This window comes from Drosophila persimilis, unplaced genomic scaffold (genome assembly GCF_003286085.1).
Source record: "Drosophila persimilis strain 14011-0111.01,24,50 unplaced genomic scaffold, DperRS2 tig00000841-arrow-arrow-pilon, whole genome shotgun sequence".
NCBI lineage: Eukaryota > Metazoa > Arthropoda > Insecta > Diptera > Drosophilidae > Drosophila > Drosophila persimilis.
Genome location: NW_020825361.1, coordinates 68,460 through 83,392, shown reverse-complemented (window position 1 = coordinate 83,392; position 14,933 = coordinate 68,460).

Below are 14,933 nucleotides of genomic sequence, written 5' to 3'. Positions count from 1 at the left end.
GACTGCGAAACAGGGTATCCGCAAATCGCACCTTTGGCAGTGCACACACACATGGCGATACAATCAAGTGGGATTGTGGGCGTGTGTGAGTGTCACTCATAAAACGTACACCGAATGGACACCCACCCATAGACACCCATACACACTCATATGTAGACATGGGCCACGGCCACAGCCACGGCCACGGAAAGATGCGACTTGTTAGCCGGACTTTGCCATAATGAGTTCCCTTGTGGCCAGGCCGGTCCATATCGCCCTTTTATAGAGCCGCCCAAGAGGATGGGGTGTGGGGTATTGGCAGGGGGTAGGCGGGGGTGCGTCAAGGTGAAAGCCACTTAAAGCCAAGGGCATGGCTCAACAATTTCCAGTTATCGTGTGACAGTAATGAAGTGACAGACAGGCAACACGAGTTGAAGAAGACGTCAGCTGACGCTGACGCCGACGATGACGTCGGCGCCGATGACAACTCGACCGCAAAGCCTGAAGTGTGAAGTCGGTGTATCCACCGGGGGGATTGGAGACTCACAGATACGGAGAGGGACTTCGCGAAAGATACATGTCTCGCTTAAAGCAATTTAAAGGGCCGAAAACTTCAGCCCCGTTCTGTATCTGTACCTCTCGCTCTCTCGCCGCGGTCTTCGGACAGAAGCCACATAAATTATTAATTGCGGAATAATTGCAAAATTGTGTTTGGCCAAGTTAATTTATGCAATAAAACTTCACCGCAGGCCGCGCCACCGTCGGACCACCGACGGACCACCGACACCAACCGACCAGCAACTGATGTGAGGATGGGGCCCGCGAGTGGGGTGTCCTGTAGTCCCTGCTATGGACTTCGGTTTAAAGTCGTTCTCTCACTCCATTTGCCACTCTTCATTCCGTATAATTCCTTTGCTCATTTAGAGCAAGTGCCGACCGGCCTTTTTTTCGTCTCGTTTCGTTCCGTTTCGTTTCTGGCCACCCAGCTAATGAGCCACTGATGGTCATGGGCCAGAGAACCCTCCGCTGTCCGCTGTTCGCTGTCGGCTGTCCCATCCCCGCTTTTCAGGCCAGGGCCAGAGCAATTACTTAATCATTTGCCTAACGACCAAAAGGCAGGCGAAAGGCAACAACAAAAATTAGCAAAAATTAAGTGAAAGTTGAAATGAATTGGGGGCTAAAGAGGGACTTCCATGGCTTCCATGTGGATAGGCCCTCGTACTCGTACTTCGACTCTCGAGTGGCGGTACGCCAAAGGAATCAACCGTGCCGCAAGCACAAGGTTTAAGTGGTTGAAAATATCTGTACTATGGGTGTTGTTTTTCTAATTTGAAATAAAATACTTGAAAGTAATTAAAAGATCTATAAGAGCATTTGGAAATCCATAACAGCCAATCAAAAGTACAAGTAATTTCCATTAATATATTTCAGTGCGATCCAAGGCATCTCAAGACAAAGAACAGCGCCACACTTAAGGATCTTAAGCAGCTTAAAGATTCAACAAGATCCCATATGAAGATCCCAAAGATCAACATTCAAAAATGTTTAAAGAATCATACAAATGTATCTTAAATATGTTACATTATGTCTTGTATGCAAAAGTATCTTGATTATGCAAAAAGATTTCCAACTTGGAAAAGTTTCTCAACTTTTATTTCCATAATGAATTTGAATTATGCAAAAGTATCTGAAACATTGAAAAGCATGACAGAGATGCCAGAAATGCCCCCAATTATACAGATTGAACTATCTTTATCTGTATGCTAATGTATCTGCAATATGTAAAACTGTTTATTACATTCAAAGGTTTCTGAAATACGCAAAATTGATTAAACGATTCAGAAAGTATCTGCTTCCTAGAGAAATATCTAACCCATTCTAATAAATCTTAGAGCTGCAAGGTATCCCAAATATATCTCTCGAAAGTATCATCTTTTCGCAAACCTATTCCAGAGCTACCTGAAAGATACTCGTATGAAATAAACTACTTCATTGACTGGAGACTATCGGCACAGAAACCCAGAAGCCCATTAGATGGAATTTTACACCATTTTCACTCCGATTTCCATCCATTTTCAGCCGCTTATGTTGAAGTTTTGTTCTGTGCCTCTCGCCAGATCTGATTTTCATCTCAGGCGTTCAACTTCCCGAATCCTCTCCCCTCCCGTCGCAGTCGCAGACCCAGTTTCAAAAGAAAGAATCAAACGTGGGTTGGTGGGAGCTGCTGGAGAGCTGCAAGCGGAAGAGGGAGGAAAAATCAACATAAACATTTTTGATATTTCAAATATTTTTCATTTAAAATTCCTTGGACGAGGCCATGAGGTCGTTGGGGCAGCAGCAGCAGCAGATACAACAGGATTGAGATACTCTTGGGCCTTGTCCTGGCTTGTTATTATTATTGCTCTCCGGCTCCATCTTTTCTCTGCTTTTCCCGCAACCCTCCACTTCAGCAGATACTTTTGTATCTGTGTATCCAAGTATCCAAGTAGAAAGGTGTGTGTGTGTGTGTGTGTGTGTGTGAGTGGCTTTTGGCCTGCATGTGCATACATCTGCATCTGCGAAATACGAGCGACCGAGTGTGTGCGCGTGTGAATGTGTATCTTATGGATTTTTGCTTTGGCCCAGGCCCAGGCCCAAGCCCAGGCCCAAGCCGAGGCCCAGGCAAGCATATAAATCTATTATCCTTTAATTTAGCCCCAGAAATAATGAAGCATGTAAGATTCCTTTGCGTATGAGTGTGTGTGTCTGTGCATGTGTATCTGTGTGCGTGCGTGCCACGCCTTCTGCCCCCTCTGACACACATAAATTCAATCAACGGCAATTTGCTGGCAAAGTTGCAAAGGCGTCGACGCCGACGTCCACAAATGTGCAATTTATTTATTGTTGCCACAGCCGCTGCCTAGCTCTAGCTGCCTCCTGTTTCAATTGTCTCAATACCCCGCAAAAGAGTGGGCCCCACGATATAGGGCATTACTGGATGAATTGTAAGCGATTAAAGACAGAAAACTGAGCAGAGAAGGAACAGGCATCCCCATTAAAGATTTATTTAAAGAGCGATCTCCTAGTTTTACTTAAGGTCCTTCTCCTTTAAAGGTGACCAGAATGGAGAGAGATATTCATATGCATTTCATGAGTATTTGCAATGGCAATTGGGTCCTTGAAAGTTCTGATACATTTACAATATTTGTTGCTGTTGCTCAGATTTATCATCTTTTCTGGTGTCTACAGACACTACCTTAACAGCATTCGAAGAGTTCAAAGCATTTGACCCAAAAGAGCCACAGACAGTACACAGATCAGTAGAGGTATCCCCCAGTCGCTATCTTCCCTTCGAGCTCTCTTACTTCTTGTTGTTATATCCGCAAATTGAATTTTCGTCTTGCATTTGTGCGATTTTGGGCAATTCATTAAAATTTCCTCCATCGAATGGAGGCAGAATTCGAGGCTGAATTGGAGGCAGCTGCAGCTGCAACTAGCGCCCGCTGCAAGGCAAATGGAAATGCAAATTCCTCAACCAAAAACCGAAAAAAGCGACGGAGAAAAGGAGCTGGGAGCAGGGAGCAGGGGGCAGGCAGCAGGCAGCAGCAGCGACTAAGACACAAAGCAAAGACAAAGCCAAAGCGTAAAATTGGCAATACAAGAGAAGGCCAAAGGCGTAACGTAACCCCCCCTTTGCAAAGAACAGTCTTTGGCACCGCCACGCCACCAAAGGAGGAAGCCGAAGGGCAACATCTGGCCTGGCATCTGCCCTAATTAGGTAATATGAGAGCATAGCTTTCTGCTGGTTGGGCCAGGGGGAGCATGCACACCGAGAGTGTTGTGTGTTGTGTGAAATTCCAGAATCCCTCTAACCAAATGCAACGGTGCAACGGTGAAACGAATTACGCTGGAATCCGATCTTTCCGATGCGATAATGGTAATGATTCAGCCAGCGATAACACCCGAACCCAAGCAGCAATGCATTCCGATATATTTCGGTAAATCGATGCACGCCTGAAACACCTATAGCCGCCAACCGGAACAGGAGCCATCGGCTGAATCGGTTGACTTTGGTCGGGTGCTAATCGCATCAAATGGAAATTATCCAGCCAGCGATTGATTTACGGCCAGGGCCAGGGCCCGGACTCTGGCTCTGGCCCTGGTCAGCTTTTTTAAGCTGCACCAATCTTGGGGATATTCGCAATCAATTCCGATTCAACTGCCCCGCCAATCCCCTGCAAATCCCCTTCCCATTCCCTCTTCCACTCCCTGCCCAGCATATTTCCGTTTTCGTTGGAGCCTCGTTGCAGTTTGCGTTTGGTGCTTTGGGGCCCTTTCTCTCTCTCTCTCTCTCTCTCTCTCTCTCTCCATCTCTCTGTCAATGGCTGGGAGCCGCATGCCGCCCACTCAATTGAGTTATGATTTATAAGCCGGCAACAGGTGAGGGCAGGCTGGTTAGGTGCCAGAGATGCCAGAGGATGCTGGCCAAACTGGACACGTTCCACATCCGGTACGGACTGCTCCTGCCCCTGCCCCTGCCCCTGCTCCTGCTCTTGCCACACCATTGAATCCATCCCTCCGTGCTGCTGCAGGCGTAAACTTTTCGCGCCTTTCGCGTTCGCATTCGCATTTGCGTCCGCCTCATAAACTGGACCGTTGACGTCACATTTGGCATGCAGGACACGAGACCTGCCACGCCTCATGCCTCATGCCCCACTCCCCTCCAGCCACGCCTAAGCCCCTAGCTGACATGGTTTACAGAGGAGGACCCATTGCCAGTGCCAGTGCCAGTGCCAGTGCCAGAGCTGGAGCCCGGTGCGGGTGCGGAGTGGAGCTGTAGGATTGTAGGGATCTGGCAGCGAGGCAGTCGGACTGCCAACTGATTAAAATGCGTTGCAGGACCATAAAAACCGTGGACCGTCGACCGTCGACTGCGTGTCGTCGGCTCTGCCAGCGTCGCTGCATTTGCATTTATATTGTTTTGACCCGAGCATTATTATCATTTCTTTTCTGGGGCTTTTGCCCGGCCCTTCCGCACCCGCTGCACGCGGCACACCCTCTGCCGGCAGACGCTGCACTCTGCCCCCTTCATTATTTGCCATCGCGACGGACACGTAGCCATTCTGCGCGCTGATCCTTGATTATGCCTCCAGCATAAAGCCAACTTTTGTCGCCTCCCTGCCGCACTGCCGCCCTCGGCTGGGATGCACAGTTCTTTCTGCTTCGTTCGCAGTGTTTTATGGCACTTCTTAAAACCCATTCACTGGGCAAAACTTCGAGACATTTTCCAAAGCAACGCGGCCGTGAACAGCGTGTCCTAATAAGCCAGAAGGATACCATCGGGGAATGCCCTAACGAAGGTTGAATGAAAGGAATACCACAGTGGAAGTCCCACCAAGAGAAGAAACGGTCGTAAAGGAAGGAAGGCCAAGGAGAGCACTGCTGATAAGCAGAACTTAAGATCCATTTAATCGCGAGAGACTTTGGAGGTATTCCTTATCGAGGAAAACTACTAACAATCCAGCCTCTGTTCGTGTCTGGAAGAATCATCCTTCAGCCAGAATATAGGAGACTCTTTGGCTCTCCTCCTGCCCGTCAGTCTCCCAGGGGGTCTGGGCTGAGATCTCCAAGGTTTCGCTGCCTTCTTGGGGCAAGGCTTTCACCGGGATCACCGGGATCTCCGGGGTCTCGCCCCCACCCCCAAGGACCTTGACAGGACCGCCGGCCCACATACCAATTGCGGCATTTCGATGGGCGATGGGCGGTGGGCGGTGGGCGTAATCAGTGGCCCGCATCGAAATGGCGCCCACAGAACAACAGAGGAGCAGAGGAACAACAACGGAATTCGGGAAAAGACAAGAAAAAAATGGGAAACGGACGTGGACGCTGACTGATTAGAAAAATTTTGTAAGACATAAGAAGCGGGCGAAGCCGATGAAGAAGCGGAGAAAATGTGAAATAAAATAAAATAAAAATCCAAGCAAAATAAAAGAAATGAAACGAAACGAAACGAAACATTCGGGGAAAATAAAGGCAAAGTTCCAAGGGCAGGGCAGGGAAGGGCAGGGCAGGGCAATCGGCTGGGGGCTGGGGACTGCGCGGACTGCGGGGACTGCGGGGGCGAAGTGAAATGAATAAAAAAGAAATTCATCAAATTTTGGCAGCGTAGAAAAAAAAGCGACAGCCGCCCACTCCCCGCCCCCCCCCCCCCCCCCCCCCATCCACTTTCCGGATCGGATCGGGTGGGGTCGGACAGGAAGCGGCTTGTCAGCACGCGCAGCTCCAAAAAAATATTGTTGAAAACAGTTAGCGAAACAATTTAATGATGAATGATGGTCAATAGCAAATTTCTTGCATTGTGTGCCCTCCAAAGGGGGGAGGGTGTGCGGGTGGCAGGGGGAGGCTCCGCCGAGGCATGTGCTCATGGTTGACCAGGCTCCCACAGCTCCCACAGCTCCCCCAGCTCTCCCGCAGCTGTGTGTTCGTTCGATCCCCAATTCAATGGGAATTTATTAAAAATGTGTAGAAAAAACAGAAATGGAAATTTGGCTAGAAACTTCAGTCGAAGTCTGTGATACTCTTTGTCCGGGAAGAAGGAGGATTAGTGAGGGGGAAGACTGCGTCCATAGAGAGATTATTGAAGGGCTTTCATAGAGATGTCCCAAGACGCGAAGGAAGATGGCGTTCGGAACCTCTTCTTGGTCTTTGATAAGAGACCGATTGGCGGAAGACAAAATGGAAATTTCTGCCCCACATTCAATGGTTTTTTCATGGGATATCGTGACATGGATTATTCTGTGGTAAAAGATGGAAAGGAAATACGTATTCCTCGGTCCGGGAAAGTCTGAATAATTGCCACATTCAATCAATTTATATGGTAGCAGATTTGTTGCCCGATTTTCATAGAAGTCTGCGGTAGATTTTGAGGCTTTCCAATGGCCCCGCCCCGCCCCGCCCTGTCCCTCATTCGGAGGAGCATCCATGCGGAGCACCCAGCACCGATGGAGAACCATCATTATGCGAGACTTAAATTGGCATTTATCACATTGACAAACTCTCCTGCTCAACTGTCTCCTGTCTCCTGTATCCAATCTCGACAATCTCCGCTCTCCCGACCATCCCCAGCATCGTCAGCCATTCGTCATTCGTTCATTTGGCAATCAGAAATGAATTTTTTTCAGCTCTGTTCTCTGTTCTCTGCTCCTTTCTGTTTCCATGCCCAATCGGTGTATGTTTTGTTTTGCAGCCCTGTCTTCGATTCTGTCAATTGGCATTTGTCAAATGACTTTGGCCCTGCTCCGGAGGAACAGTTGCAATAGGCAATGCCATTCGCTCCTTTCGCTTTTCGTCTTCGTCACGTCAGGATAAGCAGCAGCAGCAGGAGCATCGGAGGACGGGGACAAGGGAGGACGACCTGCTTGACGAGCTGCCAAATCTTTTGGCATATCATTTGAATTTGTGCGATTTTGGGGTACTGCCATTGCCATTGCCATTGCCATTGCCATTGCCATTTCCTGCTGGTCATTTATCTGGGCCTAATGCGCTCCATGACATGCCGAAGCATTAGCAGGCGACCATCTCCCATCACCCATCACCCACCACCCAGCTCCCAGCTCCATGATTAACAGGTTTCTCCATTGTGGAGGCACTTAAGCGGCCAGCAGCCTGGAGTGGATGGGGATGTGGATGCCATAAACTCTTGGCCAGAGCCAATTAAGAGCCAAACAATTGTGAGGAGAAACCATTCGATACTGACTACGGGATGCCATATACACACACTCGATACGGATACGGATACGGGAATGGGGATGGGAATGGGGATGGGGATGGCTCGGGATGGGGCGGAGAATGGAGAAATGGTGAATGGAGAGTGGAGAGTGGGGAATGCGAGACGATGCCTTGGCCTTCCAAATGGCCTTGGCCAGCCTTCGGGGCGTATAATTTTATTGTGATGAACTGATAATGTGACATTATTGTAACTCATTTGTCAACAAATTACATCCTACATCCGCTTGAGGTGGGCGTGGGCGTGGTCCGTGTCTGGGCCTATGTATCAATCAGTGTGCACAAGGATGTGCCCCCCCCCCCCCCCCCCAGATCCGAATGCCCGGACCCATTCTCTCTCCTTCGGGACACACATATACATAGCAAATGAACGAATCGTCCTGCATTCGAAAAGATCAAAAGTGTCAATAAAACAAAAGCAGACAAACAAACCCCCCAGACGAGACCCCCCAAAAGGGCGACAAAACCAACAAATGGGAGGTGGAATACGAGGAATACGAGTGGAAGAGGAAATCGAAACAACAGCAGCGGCAAAGCCAAATGACAAAAGTGGCAAACGTGGCATAAATTACAGAGCACCCGCACCCCTGCACCACCCCTGCACCACCCACTGCAGAACCCACTGAGAGAAGGGCTAGTTAGGCCACCCCTCCGAAATCGAGGGAAAAATAGAAGCGAAAGCACAAAAATCTCCACTTAACAAGTGGTCTCCAATGATGCGCGACAGAGAACTTCACATGGAATCCGGGAACACTGGAACACTCGTGGCAGCAGAGAAGGCAGGGGTGGGCAGAGGGGGACGGCATGTGGCAGCAGGACACTGCAGTCCCCCGTCCCACACTTGACAAAGTAAATCAAGGAAAATTAAATGAATTATTGCCGCAATAAATGTGGACGGATGGCAATATAAATTGTGAATGCTGCCTGCGCTCGGGTGTCGCCACTTCAAATGGAACAAACAGCCCCAGAGATAGAGATGGGGCACGGCAGGGAGGTAGGGAGGTAGGGCGGTAGGGAGCACCACGAAGATAACAGCTTGAACTTTTGTGCGCACATATATTCGCTATAATCTCTAACAGATCCATCTGGAGTCTTCTTTATTGTATTCCATATATGTACGCCGTTTATGGCTGGAAACTGATTGATTGGTTATACGCCCTAGTGTATTAGGTGCTTGAAACGGATCGAAGTTCCCGAAGAGGGTCTTTAATGAAACTATCGTACCGTTTCGTGTCCGTTATCCCTGTTTTCCAAGCGCCTTTCTATGCGCTTCACATGGAAGCTGCACCCAGAACCTGGGATTTGGGATGGGAATTCGAGTGTGTATCATAATCGAGGGCAGGCCCAAGGGTGATAGTCTTATTGACCCTTCCAGCTCCAAGTAGGCTGCAAAGGATGGGGATGTCCTCTCCTCAGAGCCATTGCCTTTGGCTTTTTTTCCATCGTATTTCATATATTTTTTTCTAGGTTTCTTTGGACTTTGATTTATTTCAATTGCTTATAATTTCGTACACGAGTCTCATTCTCTATCATTCTCTTTCTATTTTTTTTTGGGGACTGCTCGTTCTCAGTGGGTGATTGGGTGGTTGGGTGGTTGGTAGGGTCTTGCTTAAGCAGAAATAAATAAAAATAGATTAATAGCCGCTCGGTGTAGTCGAGAGACAATAAATTCCACTGCCAACTAATGCGACATAAGAAAAGGATCAACTATTTACGTCGTCGTCCTCCCCCCACCCCCGCCCCCACAGCCCATTTCAATTGTTTCAACAGACAGAAGCTGATTGCAACGGTTATGGTTCATTTAGCTTTTTGCCAGCTTTGAGCTCTGACACGATTTTTTCATCGTTTTGCCAGCTCCAGCTCCTGGCGCTCCCTTGGAACAGTCAACAAAGCATTGGGCCACCTTAACGAAATACAACAGCATCAACAACAACAACAACAGCAACAGGAAGAGGAAGAGGAACAGGAACGGGAACAACAACAAAAGCTTTTAAGGCCGCATACATTTTTAATGAAACGAAATGCGGCCATTAAACATTCCTGAGACTGGTTCTGAGACAGCCCTGTCAAGGCATCTCTCTCTCTCTCTCTCTCTCTCTCTCTCAGTTGTTGCATCTCTGTTGCTCTTTCCTGTTCCACTCTCAGTCTCCGTTTCGGTCTGTTCCTCAGTTCTGGACTTCCTTTTCCTGTTCGACGATGCGCCCATGGCCAATGTCCCACCTCCCAGGCATCCAGGCTCTCTCTTCTTCCCTCTCTCCTTTCACTTTGCCATTGCCTGCCTTTAGCAACAATTTAAACTTTTATTAATTTTACATACCCCTCACATACACACACTTGCACACGGGTGTACCCTACAGCCCCCAGCCCCCAGCCACCAGCCCCCAGCCACCATCCCCTTCCCCTTTTCCCATTGTTGTTGTGGGTTATTAAAAAAACAAGCTGCCTGAAAATCTTTTCTTAAATTAATATTTCTTTGTACGACAACAACAAAATAAAGAAAAAACGAAAGCTGAAACTGAAAAATGAAGAAAAAGGAAGCACAGCGTCGACTTCCTGTCGTCCTTTTCCCTGGGACGCAGTTCAGCTTTGATGCGATTTTCCATTTATTTTCACCACCTCAAAGAGGATGAATGAATGGAGTGGCAAGCGGGTGAGCGGGTGAGCGGGTGACCGTGGAATACGGAAAACATATTCCCGACGTTGACTAAATAACGCTCATCCAACATAGGAGATGCTTCAGTTTTTATACCCGATACTCAAAATAGGTATAGGTGTATATTAGATTTGTGGTGAAAATGGATGTGTGTAACGTCCAGGAGGAATCGTTTCCGACCCTATAAAGGATATATCTGTATTCTTGATCAGCATCAATAGCCGAGTCGATTGAGCCCTGTCCGTCTGTCCGTCTGTCCGTCCGTCCGTCAGTCCGCCTAGTTCTCAAAGTTGCTAGAGCAACGACATTTTGTAGAAGATACGTTAAAATTAAAAACGCACAATCATAGAAAATTGGCATATCTATCAGATTGCAGAATCTGTGTCGGATCGGATTATTATTATAGCCAAAAGTAAGAATGCAGTCGCTACGCAGCGCCCGGCGACACGCTCAGACTGACTTTCTGTCTCTCTCGCACGCACTCTTTGTCGTGCCGTGCAATGTTAGCGGCGTCTGCCGGAGGAGAGCCATACTGACTTAGTATCCGGTATAACTGTAGAGTTGCGGTCTCCGCAGCAACTTACAACGTTCCCCCCTCGTTATTACTATTATTTGGTGGTGATAAATGGTTATCTGTTCTTCAAGGATTTTACATTAATTTCACTTGTTTCGTAAGCTTGAAGATAAGACAAAGAAGATAATACTCCTAATTTGTAGAGCACATGTTAGTTAGAAAAATATTCTTGAATAATCCGTTCTAGTACCATTTTAAAGCGCGATATCGAACAGGAAAATACCTCAACCTTCAGCCTTATTTATTTTAAATTTGTCCTGAATCATTCCGTCCAACTTCCAGCCCTTAACCTTTTTCGCCTCGCCATTCTTTGATGGTGTAATTCTTGTTTAATTTTTTCCATATTTTGCCTCATTTACTAATATACCGCTTCACCGCTCGACCGCCTACTCCTGCGGGACAGAAATAGTTCAGACAGAATAGTTTACTTGCGAAGGTCTTTGGATTGCTTCTAATTGAAAAATTCGCTCTTAATTAACATCAAGTGGAGCCTCTTCATCATTCTTTTTGCATACCTGACTACGGCGCATTACCATCCCCCATCCCCCCTCCCCCCTGCTGCATTATATTCTGCATGTTGCGATAATTTGCTCCACCGACTGGCCCACACCCTGCTACAACTCCGACTCTCGCCGTGCCCTGCCCTGACCGGCCCTGTTATGCCATGGTCTCCCGCTGCTGTTCCAGCTAAAAAGAAAACTATTTGTTATCCCGTTGTAATTTGCATTGGCGCACCCAAAAACGACAGTCAGCGGGCGAGAGAGTCCCAGGCGCGTCCCAGTCCTGGACGTGCGACGGCGAGCGAGGGAGGACACTGACAGGCGGTGGCTGGGGGACACTTTGACACGTGGACAATGTCTCCATTCCGTCACCCCACCCTTCCACCATCTACCACCCTGATGACCTGTGTTTTTGTGTGTCTTGTGGCACTTTTCCTTCTTCACTTTTGCCATCAACGTTTTTCGTTTCCACTTTTCTGTTCTTTTCTTTTCTTTTCTGTGCTTTTTTTCTTATTTTTTTGCATTTTAATTGATTTCGCTTAAGTCTCATAATCGTGACACTTTGGCGCCTTTTAATTTGATTTTATTGGCCTTCAGCATGCCAGGCCCTAGGGGCAGGGGACGTGGCAAGGGCGCAGGGGTGGACATGGAAAAGCGGGCCGGTCCGGGCCGGGTCGAGTCGTGGCTGCGGGTTGAACGAGTTGACCCGCGTCAATTGGCGGCGTTTTATGACGGCGACCTCGGCGAACTTTATTATTTTGTAAAATAAAAATAAAAAATTCAACAAGAACATTGGGAGAAAACCAGGGAAAACCCCGGGAAAGTCCGTGAAGAAAAGGGAAGCGCGGCATTGTTCGCATTCCTCTCCGGGTGATATTTTATGCCGTTTTCCGTTTTGTTCTTGTTTTTTGTTTGTTCTTGTTTTTTTTTTTGTTGTTTTTGCTGTTTGTTTTTGTTTGCCTTAGCGCCGCCTACATTCTCGTTTTAATTTGCGTAATTGAGTGACTCGTTTTAATTTTCATTTCCCCTTTCCCTTACTTTCCTTTCCTTTTTCCCTTTTTTTCCCCCCTTTTTTTCTTGCTCGCTGATAAGTGGACCAGGGTAGGAAAGGGCATGTGGCGGAGAGTCTTTCGAATAGCTTTCTCTTGCAGTAAACAGCCAACGGAAAGGATGGCCTACACGCAGAGGAGTATGCCGTCCAAAAGGGATATCCTTCGGGTCGAGAGTTGCCGCTCTCAAAGCCCGTTCAATTCCTACTCCAATCATGGTCTGCGTATGCGGTTCAAAAGGAGCAGAAAGGAGTAAAAGGAGCAGCAGTGGAATGAGGATGAGGATGGGGATGAGGACCAAGACCAGGACCAGGACCAGGACCAGGACTATTGGGTAGCAGCACAAAGGGGGAGCTTATTAAGTTGTTGCCTTTGCCTTAATGAAAATGACAAACTGCCAAATGACGGAAGCCATCCGAGAATGGGTGCTGTTCCGAATTCCGTCTCGGATTCTATTTCAGTATCTGTCCTCAGTCTCCTCCCCGGTTTGCCGGTCACTTCAAAAGGTGGAAAGGGGAGGGTTGCTAGGGGGGGCGGTGGAGGGGGGATAAATCAATTCTGGTAAAGCCTTCGACTGGGAAACATTTGACAAAAGTTGCCCACAAACAGTCAAGGACAAATTACATTTAATTTAATTTCGAGCTCCATCCTACATCCCCCCTCCCCGATCGCCCAGCGCCAGCGCCAGCGCCAGTCTCAGTTTCAGTTTGCAGTTCTTGTGCGAGCTATCGACCGAGTCCTCCATCTACCTGACACTCTCGATTCCTCCGATGGCTCTGGGGGCGGCCCATTGAAGCATTTAGCCATCCATCAGTCGGCTGGCTGTGTCCTGTGATGTCCTGTCGTGTCCTACAAGCGGCCACGGCCCACATAACTGATGATGAAGTTGCTCACTCAAGCGCCAACAGCCACGCCCCATGAAAATTCATTCGCTCAGTCAATCCCATTGATTCCATTCCAATCCAGCCACCCCCTCCCCCCCTCCTACCCCACACATTGTGGGCATGGAGAAGATCCAAGCTGGCAGGACATTTAATTTATTAAAGAATTTGTAAAGCAATAAGTTTGTATCCCATTGCCCATCCGGTGTTCAATGCTGTCTCCTATCCCATCCCATCCCATCCCATCCCATCCCATCCCATCCCATCCTGTCCACACTCCTGTCGTCTGTCCTGTCCCTAGATCCATTCCGTCTCGTAGTTCCTTTCCGTACCGTTCTATTCCATCGCAGGACACCCAGGAGTCGATAATCGTTTTCATTAAGCCGAACGACAGGGGGCGACACGGCGGCTTAATTGCTCCATCTGCCCCACCGCTCCACCGCTCCACCATCGCACCATCCGCCCATCACTCAAATGGACAGTCGCACTAAGCGACACTTTTTAATTAAAACGTAAAAACGGGTGGCTGGGACGGGGAATGGCAAATCTTCCCCAGACTTTGGCCTCGTCCTTTGGCTTTGGCTCGAGGACTCTGATGAGCAAACTGAACTCCAGACGGGACGAGACGAGACGAGACGCGACGAGATGAGACTTGGGACTCAAGACCACAAAAATTCAATCAAATCGCAGCGCATTTGCTTGAACATCTTCCGTTCCCCCCTTCCACCTCCACCACCAAGAAGTCTCCCTCTCGGTGGCCCCCTTGTAGCCCCCTGGTACGAGTAGCATCTCCTTCCTGGAGAGAGCATCATTAACCGGAACGTAAGGAGAGAGATTCGCTTACGTTGCATGGGGGAGTGGGAGGGGGGGGGGGAGGCTCCATGGATGAGGTTCGACTCGTGTCCTTCTCCTGACTTTGGCTTTGGTTAAAGTTTTCCCTTTCGCCCTGCCACTGCCACTGGCATTAGCGTAAGGCAAGCCACGTTACGTAATTAGTTGACGTAAGGTCTGATGTACACTGAAGGAAACGGGAAGTACGAACTATCTGTTACCAGAGGGCTCTTTGAGTCCAGTGACTGCTCAACTGTAGGGCAGCAGCAGCTTCCTTTTGCATTCAACGATAAATCGTTCTTAAAACGACACCTCATTTAGGTAATCCCCAATCAAACTTCATTCAATATTTAAAGAATATCTTTGCTTATTCAATGCAGGCTTTCCTCTAGACTCCAATGTTTGTTCAGTGTATCTTAGATGCCCCTGAAAGAGGATGCTCACTTATCAAAAGCTTATTCAATTAAAAACCCTCGTACTGCATCCATTGCTTCCATTATGAGGTTGCATAAGATTTGTTCTGTTGTTCCCTCCGACATCCCACCTCCCACCTCCCATTTGCTCTGCTCTGCTCTGCATCTTCGGTCCACAACAATCCAATCAAATGGCAGCGCATCACCGGGGCATAAACAGCAAGAGTCCCCATCCCCTATCCCCCGTTCCCCCGTTCCCGGTGGAAAACCACTTGCTATCCAATCTCTT